Here is an 18,871-nt window from a genome sequence, read left to right as displayed (position 1 = left end):
GCCAATGGAAACTTTGTGAATCTTGATTACAGAAACTTTTTCAACAAAAATAATTATCCCCTTGTACAAATCCATTGTATTACAAAAATAATGTGCCAAGATTTGCCTTTAGGATGATTAGATTGCTTGTTGGTATGTGTGGTGCAAAAACAGAAATTGTGGCTGTAGTGTGTGAATTTACATTGTTTACTGGAATCTCGAAAGTTTATGAAGTTTTTACACATTAATTCTATGCAAATTGTTTATTTCGTACTATTTTCAGAGTTTTTACAGTTACAGAAGTATCATCAATGTTCGGATTACTACAAACTGTCCTATTTTTGACATATTTTATTTTTGATGCATTGTTTTGCTCGTTTTGATGAAACTATCGATTTTATCGGTAGTATAGGGCATGAAAAAGATATATTATAGTATCTATAATGCAAAAAACGAAATATGAATGGGTTTTCAACGGTACTTAAGGTAGTGTTTTGCATTATTATACTAACGGATCTCACTAGTTTTCTGTTAAGTTTGTGTGGATGAAGTGTTCGAAGATCGAGGAGGTATCTATATGAGGAGGAGGAGAGAAAATAATTCAATCTTGGGATGCCCAAGGCACCCCAAGTAAGTATCCCAGGACACTCAAGCGTCTAAGGTTGGGGATGCCCAGGGACGCATCCCATCTTTCTTCAGCGAGTATCGGTATGTTTTCGTCTTTGTTTCGTTCACATGATATGTGTAAATCTTGGAGCATCTTTTGTGCTTAGTTTTCACTTTTATTTTATGCACCATGTTAGTATGAGATAGTCCATGGTTGATTTATGTAATTCTGATTGCACCTCACCTATATCTTTTGAGTATGGCTTTATAGAATGCTTCATGTGCTTCACTTATATCATTTGAAATTTGGATTGCCTATTTCTCTACATATAGAAAATCGTTATTTGTAGCATTCTCTTCTGCTTGACTTATATTTATTAGATCATAGTCTTCTGTAGAAAGAGTCAAACTCTCATGCTTCACTTATACCTATTTAGAGAGTCAAAAGGAATTGCTCATTTACATGGTTAGTCATTAAATCCTACATAAAACTTGTAGATCACTCAGTATGATATGTTTGATTCCCTGAAATAGTTTTGCGATATTAATATAGTAATATGTGGGTGTACTAGTTGATGATTGTGTATTAGTAAGAATACTGATACTCAGGTTTGTGAATCCCGAAGCATGCACGTATAGTCTGTGGTCATGCGATGAAGTTGGAGCATAATTTATCCTTGATTGAAATCCTTTGTGTTGTTATAATCGGAGTCGCGCAATGGTTAAATCCTCCCAACCTTATCCCTCGGGGCATGCGGGTAGTCTTTGCTTCGGCAGAGCTAATAAAATACTGTAATAAGTATGTTAGTTCTTTATGACTAATGTGAATCCATGGATTGTACACACTCTTGCCTTTCCGCAATTTGCTAGCCTCTACGGTACCGTGCATTGCCCTTTCTCACCTCGAGAGTCGGTGCAAACTTCGTAGGTGCATCCAAACCACGTGATATGATGCACTCTATCACACATAAGCCTTATTATAACTTCCTCAAAAAGCCTCATACCTACCTATTATGGCATTTCCATAGCCATCCTGAGATATATTTCCATGAAACTTGCACCGCTTCCATTTTGATGATTTGAGCATTCATTATCATATTGATTTGCATGATCGTAAGATAGCTAGCACGATATTTCCATGGCTTGCCAGCTTTTTGATGTTCGCGCTACGCTAGATCATTGCACATCCTAGTACACCGCGAGAGGAATCCATATAGAGTCGTACTTTTTTCTATGTATCGATTTGTAAGTAAATAGAAGTGTCATGATCATCATTATTCATTATTAGAGCATTGTCCTAGTGAGGAAAGGATGATGGAGACTATGATTCCCCCACAAGTCGGGATGAGACTCCGAACGAAAAATGAAAAATGGGAGAGTCCAAATGAGCCCAACACAAAAAAAGGAAAAAATGGGGGAGACAAAAAAAGAAAAAAGCCCACCATGAAAAAAATGAGAGAAAAAGAGAGAAGGGACTTTTCTACTATCCTTTACCACACTTGTGCCTCAAAGTGGCGCCATGTTCTTCATATAGAGAGTCTCTTGTTTTGTCATTCCCATATGCTAGTGAGAATTTTTCATTATAGAACTTGGCTTGTATATTCCGATAATGGGCTTCTTCAAATGACTCACGTCTTCATGAGCAAGCAAGTTGGATGCACACCCACTTAGCTTCAGTCGAGCTTTCATGCACTTGTAGCTCTAGTGCATCCGTTGTATGGCAATCCCTACTCCTACATTGATATCTATTGATGGGCATCTCCATAGCCCGTTGATACAACGAGTTGATGCTAGACTTTCTTCTTCACTTTTACCCCTTTCAAACTTACCACCATATTATATTCGACCTTTATGTTATATCCATGGTTCACGCTCATGTATTGAGTAAGTAATAAAAAGCTGAAGCACGTTAAAAAGAACGATCCAATTGCTTGATTTCACACCGGGGTGCTCATCATTTATACCTTATGGTAGGCAGACCAAGCATGACAAGCTATATGATTTTTTGGGATAGCATTCTTCAAGCATTGTTATTTTGAAAAAACATGATTCTTTGCTAGTAAACCTGAGTATGGATGTCTTTTTGTCAAATGATAGAATATTGCCTTGAAATACTTGTATCTTAATATTCATACCAAGATTAGATATATGATCAATATCATGCAAGGTAGCATTCCACATCTTAAAGTATCTTTTTTATCAATTACCTACTCAGGGAAGAGCAGGAATTAAGCTTGGGGATGCTGATACGTCTCCATCGTATCTATAATTTTTTATTGTTCCATGCCAATATTATAAAACTTTCACATACTTTTGGCAATATTTTATATGATTTATTGGAATAACATATTGATTTAGTGCCAAGTGCCAGTTCATGTTTGTTGCATGTTTTTTGTTTCGCAGAATGTCCATATCAAACCAAGTCCAAACGTGATGAAAAATTATGGAGAATTATTTTGGGACATATGTGATTTTTGGAAGGTGGAATCAACATAAATGAAGGCCCACAACCTCCACTACTCACCAGGCGTGACTAATGTCTACTTGTCGGTGAATACTGACAACATATGCCATAGGTAGGCTAAAGTCGATGAGAACCGAAGGGACAACGGAGGGCGCTGGGGACGAGGTTGGTACAAGAATAGAACGCACGATGTAGCTAGGTTCAGGGATCTCCATAGAGATAAGACCCCTAGTCATGTCGGAGTGTATGATGTATATGGATGGATTACAAGGTTGCTCCTGGAGCTGTGTTGAGGAGGAAGAAGAGGGGAGCAATCGGCTTGTCTCTACCTCTCTCTATGTAGTTGGTGGGTGTGAAGTGTTGTTCGACCGACCCTCTGCATGGAGGGTGACCAGAGGGTTTTATAGATGAACCCACCGGCCTACAATATGGATAAAGGGTACAAGAGTGGGCCCCAGCTGGCAGCCTCGCCGGCTGACCAGGGGGCCCATGAGGGTCTTGTCTTGTCGCTTGAGGGGGCCGCCGGCTACAAGGTCTCGTCTGGCTATGGGACCCGCCGGCTGGCCAATGAAGGTCTCGCGTAAGGTTGACGCCGAGCACGCGTTGTACGTCCGGCGTCGTCCAGCGAGATTCGTCATGGGTAGATAGTACGACCGCCTCCACTGTTTCCCACGCCGAGTGCAGTAATGGAGTGGGATTTTCACGGTCCGACACTATGCAAGGTGATGGATCAGAGCCGGGGTAGGTCAGCGGTGTGGCCGCTGACGCTCGCACCTGCCGGGCACTCCGATCCAGTACCTTGGCTGATGCGTAGCTACCTTTAATCGTACGGTCTCATCATGATCTATGATCTGATGTGACTTGAGATCCCCGGCCGGCTAGCCTGCTTGGCTAGCCGGCTTGGGCACGACCGCCTCGTTCTTAGCCGGCTGGCTTGGCCAAGACGGTCAGGAAGAGGTAGTTGTCTCGCCTCTAGCTGGTAGGGGTTGCCTGGCCGGCCAGAGAGTTGGCTGCCTCGTCCTCCAGCCGGCAAGTGCAACCTAGCCGGCCAGAAGACTTGGGCCTTGGGAAACTGTACTTGGTCATATCCTTTGGGCAGGAAATGAAGGAGCAGGCTCGATGAGCCTACCATGGGGTTATCCCCCTGACAGTAGTCCCCAAAGCTGGAGAGGCACGCCGTCTGCGGACGGGCGGCCTCGCCGGCTTGATATTTTGTCTTGGTATTCCTGCCGCCATCCGCGACAGGGGACGCCGGCTCCGAAGCTGGTTGGCTTCGAAGCGATGCCTCGGGTTCGTCGTAGGTCGCTCATAACGCGCCACGTGCCAGGTCCCGCCTGACGTAATGATGGTGATTACAGGTGACGTGACCGGGCCTGTGCCTGGGCCTCGGGTCCCGCCACGACGCCCCCTCGGCCTCCACGCAAGAGATCCTCTATGGATTTACTCCGCGACGGTTGGGCTTAGGGAAGCTCTACTGCCCGTAATACACGGGGTTAGTGGGGTTCCGCGCGGACTGGATCTCCTCCTCATGACTCTTTGTGGGGTTTAAATAGGATGCAGGGGTTCCGAGGAGGCTATTCGCCCCCCTTCTCGCCCCACATCGACGCCCTCTTCCTCCCTGAGCCCAGAGAGTAAGAGCTCGTCCTCTTCTTCTTCGTCATTTTTGTCGCCGATGAGCCACCAGCCCTTTCGAGCTCTAGCAGCCCGCAGCCATGGTCGGCGGCTCCTCCTCGAAGAAGACCTCATCGCAGGGAGCATGGCTTGGCAGCAAGATCTTTGAAGGCCGTATCGAGGCGCTCCGCCATCACCGGCTGTTGCCCCCGGCCTCCCAGGTGTTAGTGCGGATCCCTGGCGCCGAGACTGCCCCAACACCCGTCGCGGGAGAGATCGTCGTTTTCGACGAGCATTTCTACATGGGCTTCGGGCTCTCGGCAAGCTCCTTCTTCTCCGAGTGCCTCCATTTCTTCGGCCTGCAGCCGCATCACCTGGCGCCGAACGCCATTTTGCAGCTGTCGGTCTTCGTGGTCTTGTGCGAGGGCTTCCTGGGGATCGAGCCCCTCCTCGACCTCTGGCGAAGCTTGTTATTTTTCAAGCAGCAGTCCATCGTGATGGAAAAGGCCGAGCTGGAGAAGCTCGCCGGACCACGCCCAATGACGTCGTGCGGAGCCGCACTGGTGCATCATTGTGCGAAGTCCGGCTTCCCCCAGCTACCGCTGCAGGAGTCCATCAAGCACTGGTAGAAGGGCTTCTTCTATGTGAAGAATGCCGACCCTGCCCGAGACGCCCTCAACATGCCCCCGTTCAACATCAATCCTTCGATGAAGTTGAACTGGGCGGCGAAGTTCCCCAAGCCGATCCCCGAGGTGGCACAGATCGGCGCCCACCTCGACATTTTGGAGAAAGGCGGCCTCCTGGGCCGCGACCTACTCACAACCATGGTGACTCATAGGATCCTGCCGCTGCAAAGGCGGCCCCATCTGGTCTGCCAGATGAGCGGCCGGCATGACCCTTGCCGGACATCCACCAAGAGATTCACCCCTGGCGCGGTGGCACGAGGGGTGAACCTGATTTCCACCGCCCGCATGTACGATAGTGGGAACTGGTCATGGGGGATGACCCCCTACAATAGGTCCCGTTCGCCTCCGGTGGTAAGTGTTCTCTTATGTTCTGTTCTTTGATGTTTGTCTCGCGACTGGCCATCTCGCTAAGTCGGCTATCGAATCCTTCGTGCAGATGTTCGAGAAGCTGCAGGCAACCCTCCGCCCGCCTGCTCCCGACATGGCGGCGTCTGATGCCTCGGAGATCGAGGACAAGGGCGTGATCGAGTCCCGCTCGGACTCCTTCGAAGGCTCGGAGAACGCGCTGGAGTCGGAAGATGACGACGAGACTTCCTCATTCCTATTTGATGCAACCTTCGAGGAAGACTCCGACGGAGTGGAGGAGGTCACCAGCCCGCCGCTGACGCGCGGTCGATGTCAAAGGGCCGAGGCGACCCGAGCCGACGAGGCGGCCAGGAAGAAGGGCAAGGGTGCCACAGCTTCCAGCCCGGCTCCTAAGCGCCCGGCGATAGGTCCTCCAGCCGGAGCACGGGAACGCGGCGCTAAGAAGTGCCGTTGTGGCGGCAGGAGGCAAGTGCCCATCGTCGCAGGGTAAGGGTTCCTCCCCCTTTTGTTCATTTGCCTTGTGTGAACCTCTGGTTCTTAAAAATGTCACCCGGCAGGGAGGTGGAGGACGTGGAGGAAGACACCGCCTCCGCAGCCGAGCGGGACGGCTGGGCAGCAGCTCATGCTGCCCAGAGGGAGCTTGAGGAGCAGTCCAAGCACTGGTGGGATGCGGCCGCGGGGAAGACAGTCGAGGGCCAGTCTCGACCCAGCCGGGCCGAGAAACCGGTGGAGAAGCATACGAAGGCTAGACATGACCCCTCCGCGCATGCTCACATGGAGGAGCCAGCTAGCTAGGCGGCCCTGAGGCGCGCCCCGAGGGCTGAGGAGGCCCAGCCCTCCGAGTCGGACGCCTCTGCACTGGTGGACCTGGAGGTGATCCCTAACTCCCCTAGGTCTGAGGCGGCGCCCAACGCGCCGGAACTGATCCTGGACGCGCCAGACATGGCCCTTGATGTGCCAGGGGTGACCATGGATGCGCCGGACGCGGCCCATCCACCCCCTGCCGAGGAGGCGGCGCCGGCTGGGACATCGGCGGAGCCGACCGCCGTGCTGGCACTTGGAGCCGGCGCCATCGTCGTTCCCCACCACGGTCCGGCTGCACCGGGAGCTGGTGCCCGGGTCGGGAGCCTGCCGATGAAGTCTTGGCGAGCGGCCAACCTGGCGTGTGCGAGGCTGCCCGCAGGCACCGTGCTCCAAGGTGTCCCGAAGTTGGTTTCGTTGTTTGCCAACAGCCGGTTCAAGGTGGACCAGGCGGCCCGTGTGGTGGGCAGCGATTTGGAGCACCTAGAGGAGCGCACCAGGGTAAGTGCCTCGTCTTGGTCTTGGATATTTTTCCTTTTCTTCTTCTTGCGTCAGTGGGGGCGCGCCAGCGCACCCACTGGGAGTAGCCCCCGAGAATCGGGTCATCCGAGCATCGGCCGGGCCGAATCTTTTTGAGCTTCTTTTCTTGCTTTGCTTCTTTAGTGGGGGCGCGCTAGCGCACCCACTGGGTGTAGCCCCAGAGAATCGGGTTGGTTATGACTTAACCAGGCCGAATCTTACTTCTGCTTCTTCTTTGCTTTGCAGGATCTTTATGATGCCCAGGTGCAGGCTTATAATGAGCTGTGGGCTCAGAACCAGGCGGCCGATGGCCAGGTTGCCGAGCTCCAAGCCCGGCTGGGCAAAGTCGTCGTGGAGCGGGACGCCCTGCATGACGCAGGCGGCCGGCTCCAGGAGCAACTCGCTCTTCTCCAGACGGAGAAGAAGGAGCTCGAGGCGGCCACCGTACCGAGCTGGAGCAGCTGCGTGCCTCTCTGCAGGAGAAGGACACCTCCCATTCTGCCGACGTGGAACGTCTCGCGTTGGCTCATCTCGGGGAGATGAAGCTCAAGGATGCCGCCTTGAGTGAGAAGGAGGAGGCCATTGTCCATAAGCAGACGCAGCTGGCCAAGGCCCTGGACTCGGCGGCGGCCCTACAGGAAGAAGTTGCCCGCCTTACTCAAGCGAGCAAGGTGCGGGAGCTCGTGGTCCTGGAGAGCGCCCATGAGACCGATGGCGATTTCCATCGTGAGTCTTCTTTTGTTCTGTCTTGATATTTCTTTGTCGTCTCCTCTTCTTACTCGTTTTTGCACCCCTTTCCCCGTCTCAGGCCTCTTCCCTGAGACGCAGAGCGCAGACGACACGACCGTCGAGGTGAGCCGCGAGGAGCGCCGTGCGGCCGGGCAGGAGGTAGATGCTACCTCCGGTTGGAGCGTGGAGGAGATCGGAGTGGGCCTCAGGGCCCGCCTGCGCATCCTGGGTGAGTCTGTGGCTCGGCTCCAGATTGCAGGCTCATCGATGGTGGCGGCCCTGTGGCCTGATGGCGTGGAGCCGGCATCGATGAGCTGGCTCGCCCGCTGGCTTGCGGCTGGCGAGGATCGCCTTGACGCCTGGTGCGTTTTGGTTGCGCGCGGTGGAGCCTACATGGCCCTACACTTGGCTAAGTCCTGGTATCGAAACCTGGACTTGGGCAAGCTCGTCGCTCAGTGCGACAGCTCGAAGGTGGAGCTGCGGGCTGTGGAGGAGGTGCTGCGCGTGAGGGCCAGCGACATCGCCACTTACACCGCTTGGGACGAGCTCAACTTGGAGCAGGGTCAAGGCAGCGATGTGATCCCTGAAGATCTAAATTGCCTTCAGCCCTATGACGTCGATGGCAGCTCCAACGAGACGGCCCATGAGGTGGACAATGCTACCGCCTCCAGCGGTGCGGTGTACGCCGACTCCGATATGGACGGAGCCGAGAGCCCTCGCGGAGGAGACGGCGCTACCGCCTCGGGAGTAGCCGGCAATGGTGAAGCCACCACTTCAGGAGCAGCAGCGGGGGCGACTGATGAGGCCGCAGCCCCGTACCCGGTGTCATGTTTTTGTTGTCCGAAATTATTTTGTCAGTCCAACAGTTCCACCCACTGGGGGTGTAATGAACCTCAGCCATGGGCCAATGCATTTTGAATGTATGGATTCAGCATTATATTCGTATTGCCATGCGTGTTGTTTTATATCTTTATCTTTTAATTCCTGCTTGACTTCTTTTTCTCCAATCACTGTATCCCAAGTTTCCACCCGCCAACCCGATAGCCGGGAGCCGGTCTCTGAATGGGTCGAGGTTTCTGGCCTTGAGAATACAAGACTTCGATTTTTCGAAGCCATCAAGACTTAAAGATTCAGACATAAACCAGCAGAGGCCGGCTTGAATGAGATCCTAAAATAGATCAAGCCAACCCGAGCCGACAACCTTTTTGTAGTCGAACTTTGCATGCATCCGGCCTTACCTGGCGTCGCCTGATACGTCCATTTTGCATCGTCCTTTCATGTTGATATTTATCGCTTTATGGACTGTTATTTTACGTTGTGGTACCATACTTATGCCTTTTCTCTCTTATTTTGCAAGGTTTATTTGAAGAGGGAGAATACCGGCAGCTGGAATTCTGGACTGGAAAAGGAGCAAGTTTGAGTCCTCTATTCTACGCAACTCCAAATGCCCTGAAAATCAACGTGGAATTTTTTGGGAATATATAAAAAATATTGGGCGAAATAAGTGTCAGAGGGGAGCTGCCAGGGGCCCACAAGCCTGGTTGCCGCGGCCTACCCCCCTGGCCGCGGCAACAGGGCTTGTGGGCACCCTGGTGGCCCACTGCCCCCCTCTTTTGCTATAAGAAGGGTTTCGTCCGAGAAAAAATCAGGGTGGACCTTTTTCATGAATTCTCCGCCGCCACGAGGCGGAATTTGAGCAGCTCCAATCTAGAGCTCCGGCAGGACGATCCTGCCGGGGAAACTTCCCTCCCGGAGGGGGAAATCGTCGCCATCGTCATAACCAACACTCCTCTCGTCGGAGGGGAGTCATCTCCATCAACATATTCAATAGCACCATCTCCTCTCCAAACCCTAGTTCATCTCTTGTAACCAATCTCCGTCTCGCGACTCCGATTGGTACTTGTAAGGTTGCTAGTAGTCTTGATTACTCTTTGTAGTTGATGATAGTTGGATTACTTGGTGGAAGAGTTTATGTTCAGATCCTTGATGCTACTCATTACACCTCTGATCATGATTATGATTATGCTTTGTGAGTAGTTACTTTTGTTCCTGAGGACATGGGATAACTCATGGTGATAATAGTCATGTGAATTTGGTATTCGTTCGGTATTTTGATATGCTATATGTTGTCTTTTCCTCTAGTGGTGTTATGTGAACGTCTACTACATAACGCTTCACCATATTTGGGCCTAGAGGAAGGCATTGGGGAGTAGTAAGTAGATGATGGGTTGCTAGAGTGACAGAAGCTTAAACCCGAGTCTATGTGTTGCTTCGTAAGGGGCTGATTTGGATCCACTAGTTTAATGCTATGGTTAGACGTTGTCTTAATTCTTCTTTCGTAGTTGCGGATGCTTGCGAGAGAGGTTACTCATAAGTGGGATGCTTGTCCAAGTAATGGCAGTACCCAAGCGCCGGTCCACCCACATATCAAACTATCAATGTAACAAACGCGAATCATATGAACATGATGAAACTAGCATGACAGAAATTCCCATGTGTCCTCGGGAGCGTTTTTCCTCTTATAAGACTTTGTTCAGGCTTCTCCCTTGCTACAAAAGGGATTGGGCCACTTTGTTGCACCGTTGCTACTCTTGTTACTAGTTACTTTTCACCTGCTACGTTTCACCTCACTACACCATCACTTGTTACCACTACTTTCAGTGCTTGCAGTTATTACCTTGCTGAAAACCGTTTATCAGAGCCTTCTTCTCCTCATTGGGTTCGACACTCTTACTTATCGAAAGGACTACGATTGATCCCCTATACTTGTGGGTCATCAAGACTCTTTTCTGGCGTCGTTGCCGGGGAGGGAAGCGCCTTTGGTAAGTGGAATTTGGTAAGGAAACATTTATATACTGTGCTGAAATTTATTGTCACTTGTCAATATGGAAACAGTTCCTTTGAGGAGTTTGTTCGTGGTATCTTCACCACGAACGGAAGCACGAGGGGTTACTCCTCAACCTGAGGTACCTACTGGAAATATCTTTTATGAAATTCTTTCGGGTATGCTTGAGAAACTGCTCGCTAATCCTTTTACAGGAGATGGATCATCACATCCAGACTTGCATCTGATCTATGTAGATGAAGTTTGTGGTTTATTTAAGCTTGCAGGTTTGCCCGAGGATGAGGTAAATAAGAAAGTCTTTCCTTTATCTTTGAAGGATAAGGCGTTGACATGGTATAGGCTATGTGATGATACTGGATCATGGGACTACAATCGGTTGAAATTGGAATTTCATCAAAAGTTTTATCCTATGCATTTAGTACATCTTGATCGGAATTATATTTATAACTTTTGGCCTCGTGCCAGGGAAAGCATAGCTCAAGCTTGGGGGAGGCTTAAATCAATGCTATATTCATGCCCCAATCATGAGCTCTCGAGAGAAATTATCACTCAAAACTTTTATGCTCGGCTTTCTCATGAAGATCGTACCATGCTTGACACTTCTTGTAACGGATCTTTTATGAAGAAGGATATTGACCACAAGTGGAATTCATTGGAAAGAATCAAACGTAACTCTGAAGATTGGGAGCTTGAATAAGGTAAGGAGTCAGGTATGAATTTCTAGTTTGATTGCATTAAATCTTGTGTTGAAACAAACACTTCTAGAGATTTTAGCGCTAAGTATGGACTTGACTCTGAGATGGTAGCTTCTCTATGTGAATCTTTTGCTGCTCATGTTGATCTTCCCAAAGAGAAGTGGTTTAAGTATCATCCTCCTATAGAAGTCAACATAGTGAAACCCAATCTAGTTGAAGAGAAAGTCATTGCCTATAATGATCCTATTGTTCCTTGTGCTTACACTGAGAAACCACCTTACCCTACTAGGAAAAAGGGATATTCTAAAGCTCCAACTGTGATATGTAGGGGTTAACTTAGACCGCTTGCACCCCATGAGGAAATTATAGTTCAACCTAGTGTTGCTATTATCAAAGATCTCTTAGCCGAAGACATAGACGGGCATGTTATCAAATTCTGTGAGGACTCCGCTAGAATTGCTAAACCTCACGCGAAAGACAAATACGGACATGTAGTTGGCCTGCCCATTGTTTCTGTCAAGATAGGAGATCACTGTTATCATGGTTTATGTGATATGGGTGCTAGTGTTAGTGCAATACCCCGGTCCCTATATGATGAAATCAAAGATGAGATTGCACCTGCTGAGTTAGAGCCCATTGATGTCACTATTATGCTAGCTAATAGAGACACTATCTGCCCTCTGGGAATTGTGAGAGACGTAGAAGTCCTGTGTGGTAAGACGAAGTATCCTACTGATTTCCTCGTCCTTGCTACTGCACAAGATAGCTTTTGCCCCATCATATTTGGTAGACCCTTTCTCAACACTGTCAATGCTCATATTGATTGCATTAAACAGACTGTCATTGTTAGTTTCGAGGGTGTGTCTCATGAATTTAACTTCTCTAAGTTTGGAAGACAACCCCATGAAAAAGAGTCGTCTGGTAGGGATGAAATCATTGCTCTTGCCTCTATTGTCGTACCTCCTACAAATCCTTTAGAGAAATATCTGCTTGAGCATGAAAATGATATGCATATGGATGAAAGAGATGAGATAGATAAAATTGTTTTAGAACAATATCCTATTCTTAAAAATAATCTGCCTGTTGAATTGCTTGGGGATCCTCCCCCACCAAAGGGTGACCATGTGTTCGAGCTAAAACAGTTACCAGATACTCTTAAGTATGCCTATCTTGATGAGAAGGAGATATATCATGTTATTATTAGTGCCCACCTCTCGAATCACGAAGAGAATAAGTTATTAAAAACTTTGAGGAAGCACTGTGCTGCTATTGGATATACTCTTGATAATCTAAAGGGTATTAGTCCCACTCTATGTCTGCACAAGATTAAAACCGATCCTGATTCTAAGCCAGTTGTTGATCATCAATGGAGATAAAGTACGAGGATGAAAGAGGTCGTGAGAAAAGAAATATTAAAGCTTCTGGAGGCAGGAATCATTTATCCTGTTGCTCATAGTGTAACTGTCGTTCCTAATGATAAGAATGAACTAATCCCATAGAGGATTATTACTGGCTATAGGATGGTGATAGACTTCCGGAAACTGAACAAGGCAACCATGAAAGACCATTATACTTTGTCGTTTATCGACCAAATGCTAGAAAGGCTATCTAAACACACACACTTCTGCTTTCTAGACGGTTATTCAGGTTTCTCGCAAATACCTGTTGCACAATCTGATCAGGAGAAAACCACTTTCACCTGCTCCTTCGGTACCTTTTCTTATAGACGTATGCCTTTTGGCTTATGCAATGCACCTGCCACCTTTCAAAGATGTATGATGGCAATATTCTCTGACCTTTTTGAAAACATTGTTGAGGTTTTCATGGATGATTCTCCGTTTACGGTTCTTCCTTTGATGATTGCCTCAGCAACCTTGATCGAGTCTTACAGAGATGCAAAGATACCAACCTCGTCTTGAACTGGGAGAAGTGCCACTTCATGGTTAATGAAGGCATCATTTTAGGACACAAAATCTCTGAGAAAGGCATTGAAGTTGATAAGTCTAAGGTTGATGCAATTGAGAAGATGCCTTGCCCCACAGATATCAGAGGTATACGAAGTTTCCTAGGTCATGCTGGTTTCTATAGAAGGTTCATTAAAGACTTCTCTAAGATTTCTAGGCCTCTTACCAACCTCTTGCAGAAGGATGTTCCTTTTGTTTTTGATGAGGATTGTGAGGAAGCTTTCGAAATACTTAAGAAGCCCTTGATAACCGCACCTATTGTTCAACCTCCTGATTGGAACTTGCCCATTGAAATCATGTGCGATGCTAGTGATTATGTTGTTGGTGCTGTTCTAGGACAAAGAGTTGACAAGAAGTTGAATGTCATTCACTACGCTAGTAAAACTCTAGACAATGCCCAAAGAAACTATGCCACTACGGAGAAGGAGTTTTTAGCAGTCGTGTTTGCATGTGAAAAGTTCAGATCTTATAAAGTTGACTCCAAAGTCATTATTCACTTTGATCATGCTGCTAGTAAGTACCTTATGGAGAAGAAGGATGCTAAGCCTAGGCTAATAAGATGGGTTCTCCTGCTATAGGAATTTGATTTGCACGTTGTTGACCGAAAGGGTGCTTATAACCCTGTAGGAGATAACTTGTCTAGGCTAGAGAATGTCCTTGATGACCCATGACCTATTGATGACAACTTTCCTGATGAGCAATTGAATGTCATCCGTGCTTCACATAGTGCACCGTGGTATGCTGATTATGCAAACTATATCGTAGCCAAATACATACCACCCAGTTTCACCTACCAGCAAAAGAAGAAATTCTTCTTTGATTTGAGACACTACTTTTGGGATGATCCTCACCTTTATAAGGAAGGAGTAGACAGTGTTATTAGACGTTTTGTGCCTGAACATGAACAGGGACAGATCCTGCAGAAGTTTCATTCCGAGGCCTACGGAGGACACCATGCTGGAGACAGAACTGCTCATAAGGTATTGCAATTAGGTTTCTATTGGTCTACTCTCTTCAAGGATGCCCGTAAGCTTGTCTTGTCTTGTGATGAATGCCAAAGAATAGGGAACATCAGTAAGCGTCAGGAAATGCCTATGAACTATTCACTTGTCATTGAACCATTTGATGTCTGGGGTTTTGATTATATGGGACCTTTCCCGAGTTCCAATGGGTATACTCACATTTTAGTGGCTGTGGATTACGTCACTAAGTGGGTAGAAGCTATCCCCACTAGAAATGTTGATCACCACACCTCTATTAAGATGCTTAAAGAAGTCATTTTCCCAAGATTTGGAGTCCCTAGATATCTGATTACTCATGGTGGTTCACACTTCATTCATGGTGTTTTCCGCAAGATGCTCGCTAAGTATGATGTCAACCATAGAGTTGCCTCTCCTTATCTTACAAAAGACCGTCAATAGATCTCGAAAGAATTGGTCTAGCAAACTTGACGATCCACTATGGCTTATAGGACTGCTTATAAGAATCCCATGGGCATGTCGCCGTAAAAAATGGTTTACGGTAAGGCCTGTCATTTACCTCTTGAGCTGGAACACAAAGCTTATTGGGCAATCAAAGAGCTCAACTTTGATTTCAAACTTGCCGGTGAGATGCGGTTGTTTGATATCAGCTCATTAGATGAATGGAGGGCCCAGGCATATGAGAATGCCAAGTTGTTCAAGGAAAAGGTTAAGAGATGGCACGATAAAAGAATACAAAAACGAGAGTTCAATGTAGGTGATTATGTCCAAGCTTCTTTCTAAATGGGAAGGTCCCTACGTTGTCGAGGAAGTATATCGTTCTGGTGCCATCAAAATCAATAACACGGAAGGTAATTTTCCTAGAGTGGTAAATGGGCAAAGAATCAAGCATTATATCTTTGGTACTCCCATAAATGTTGAGACCAATATCATCAATATCATAACTCCACAGGAGTACATAAGGGATGTTTATCAGCCTGTTTCAGACCCTGAAAACGAACAGGTATGTGTTTCGGTAAGTAATTGGACTCCGAAACTTTTCCAATAGGAAATTTTCTCCGTTTTGGAATTTATGGAAAATTAGAAAAATAAAAAGCAGTCCAGAGAGCGCACGAGGCGGACACAAGCTTGGTTGTTGCGGACTCCCCCTGGCCACGGCAACAGGGCTTGTGGGCACATCGTGTGCCTCCCGGACTCCGTTTTCTTGCGGAGCACTCCTTCTGGTCCAGAAAAAATCATTATATATATGCTCAAGGGTTTTGATCTCCGTATCGCGTAGTTTTCCTCTGCTTTCGTTTCGAGCTTGTTGTCTGCCGCAGATTTAGAGCAAAGATGTCTCAGGAATCTGTTGGGGAGAATAATCCCCCTCAAGTTCATGAAGAAGTAGATGCCGATCTGAAAACAGCAGAAGTCACGGAAGCCAGGGACAAACCTAAGGAGAAAACCCAAGCTAGGGAGGAAGTTCAACCTATGTTCAACATTGAAGACGTTGAAGGAGTGGATTTTCTCCAACCTTTCCTCCACGTGCTCTCTCCATCCTTGATTGAACTCTTGAGGTTTTGTGAAACAACTCGTGCTCGCAATATTTCCCTTTCTCGTGAAGTTGTTTTGCTGGAAAACCATGTCGCAGATCTCCGAGGTATAAATCAAAGATTGATAGCTCTCTTCGAATCAAAGGCAAAGACTCCGCCACCTTCACCACCAAAGGAAGACAACTAAGCATTGGTATGGGCAACTCCCTTGGCTTATGCCAAGCTTGGGTGAGTTTCCCTGTATCGTATCACCTTTATATCTTTTGGTTTTACCTTTGTTTTAGTTCTTTCTTTTTCAGTTCTTATTTCTTCTCTTAGTGGAATAAGTCTTTAGTGTTTAGTTTGAGTCTTTTGCCTTGTGTCTCCCCCGATGTATTCGAGCTTGCGAGCTATATAATAAAGAGTATCTTAGTCAAGGGCTTTGTTTTGTGCTGTGATCAAAAGTATGAAAATAACGATAGCATGAAAGATCATGAGATGATCTTATGGAAAATGATAACTTCACATATAACAAGTATGATGATTGAAACTTGTTGAGAATAGACCAACATAGACCTCAGTTATTGTTGCAATTAATAAGAAGTAATAAGGAAAGAGAGGTTCACATATAAATATATCATCTTAGACACTTTCCATAATTGTGAGCACTCACCAAACTATTGCATGCTTAGAAGTAGATGTTGGACAAGGAAGACAACATAATGAATTGTGTTTGCTTGGTTCCAAACAATGTTATATGATTAGAGATCCCTTAGCATGTGACAATTGCTTCCACCTCATATTAGCCAAAACTCCCGCACCAAGTAGAGATACTACTTGTGCATCCATAAGCCTTCAACCCAGTTTTGCCATGAGTGTCCACCATACCTACCTATGGATTGAATAAGATCCCTCAAGTAAGTTGTCATCGGTGCAAGCAACAAAAAATGTTCTCTAATATGTATAATCTATTAGTGTGTGGAAAATAAGCTTTATATGAACCTGTGATGAGGAAGACATAAAAGCGACAGACTGCATAATAAAGTTCTTTATCACAGGAGGCAATATAAAGTGACGTTCCTCTCCACTAAGAGGACATGCATCCAAACCTCAAAAGCGCATGACAACCTCTGCTTCCCTCTGCAAAGGGCCTATCTTGTACCTTTACTTTTTGCCCTTGTAAGAGTCATGGTGATCTTCACCAATTCCTTATTTAGCCTTTTTTCTTGGTGAACATCATATTCTTGGGAAAGGTCTACATTCATATATCAACTTGGAGATGAGTACTTATGCTTTATTATTGTTGGCTTTACCCTTGAGGTAAATGGTTGGGAGGCAAAATTATAAGCCCCTATCTTTCTCTGTGTCCAACTGAAACTTTGATACCATGAGTCCCACGTGAGTTGTAACAATTGTGGAAAACAAAGAGATGATTGAGTATGTGGATTTGCTTTACAAGTTCTTATTTGACTCTTTCTGATGCTATGATAAATTGCAATTGCTTCAATGACTATGGACTGTTGTTGGCTACTTCTCGGTAAGGTTTTTGTTTCATACTTTGCTTTGTGAAGGAATTGTTACTTTCCCATAAGAATATCTATGATGTATTGTTGTTCTATGTGTGATCATGATGCCCTCATGTCCGTATTATGTTTTATCGACACCTTCATCCCTAAACATGTGGACATGTTTTGGGTCTTGGTTTTCGCTTGAGGACAAGCAAGGTCTAAGATGGGGGGAGTTAATATGTCCATTTTGCATCATGCTTTCATGTTGATATTTATCGCTTTATGGACTGTTATTTTACTTTGTGGTACCATACTTATGCCTTTTCTCTCTTATTTTGCAAGGTTTATTTGAAGAGGGAGAATACTGGGAGCTGGAATTCTGGACTTGAAAAGGAACAAGTCCGAGTCCTCTATTCTGCGCAACTCCAAATGCCCTAAAAATCAACTTGGAATTTTTTGGGAATATATAAAAAATACTGGGCGAAAGAAGTGTCACACGGGAGCTGCCAGGGGCCACAAGCCTAGTTGCCACGGCCTACCCCCCCCTGGCCGCGGCAACAGGGCTTGTGGGCACCCTGGTGGCACACTGGCCCCCCTCTTTTGCTATATGAAGGGTTTTGTCCGAGAAAAAATCAGGGTGGAGCTTTTTCGTGGATTCTCCGCCGCCATGAGGCGGAACTTGAGCAGATCCAATCTAGAGCTCCGGCAGGACGATCCTGTCGGGGAAACTTCCCTCCCAGAGGGGGAAATGATCGCCATCGTCATCACCAACACTCCTCTCGTCGGAGGGGAGTCATCTCCATCAACATCTTCATCAGCACCATCTCCCCTCCAAACCCTAGTTCATCTCTTGTAACCAATCTCCGTCTCGCGACTCCGATTGGTACTTGTAAGGTTGCTAGTAGTGTTGATTACTCTTTGTAGTTGATGCTAGTTGGATTACATGGTGGAAGAGTTTATGTTCATATCCTTGATGCTACTCATTACACCTCTGATCATGATTATGATTCTGCTTTGTGAGTAGTTACTTTTGTTCCTGAGGACATGGGATAAGTCATGTTGATAATAGTCATGTGAATTTGGTATTCGTTCGGTATTTTGATATGTTATATGTTTTCTTTTCCTCTAGTGGTGTTATGTGAACGTAGACAACATAACACTTCACCATATTTGGGCCTAGAGGAAGGCATTAGGGAGTAGTAAGTAGATGATGGGTTGCTAGAGTGACAGAAGCTTAAACCCCAGTCTATGTGTTGCTTTGTAAGGGGCTGATTTGGATCCACTAGTTTAATGCCATGGTTAGACATTGTCTTAATTCTTCTTTCGTAGTTGCGGATGCTTGCGAGAGGGGTTAATAATAAGTGGGATGCTTGTCCAAGTAAGGGCAGTACCCAAGCGCCGGTCCACCCACATATCAAACTATCAAAGTAACGAACGCGAATCATATGAACATGATGAAACTAGCATGACAGAAATTCCCGTGTGTCCTCGGGAGCGTTTTTCCTCTTATAAGACTTTGTTCAAGCTTGTCCCTTTCTACAAAAGGGATTGGGCCACTTTGTTGCACCGTTGCTACTCTTGTTACTAGTTACTTTTCACTTGCTACG

Source organism: Hordeum vulgare, chromosome 5H (genome assembly GCF_904849725.1).
Source record: "Hordeum vulgare subsp. vulgare chromosome 5H, MorexV3_pseudomolecules_assembly, whole genome shotgun sequence".
Taxonomy (NCBI): domain Eukaryota; kingdom Viridiplantae; phylum Streptophyta; class Magnoliopsida; order Poales; family Poaceae; genus Hordeum; species Hordeum vulgare.
The sequence above is the reverse complement of the archived record's forward strand: the minus strand, read 5'-3'. Positions refer to the sequence as shown.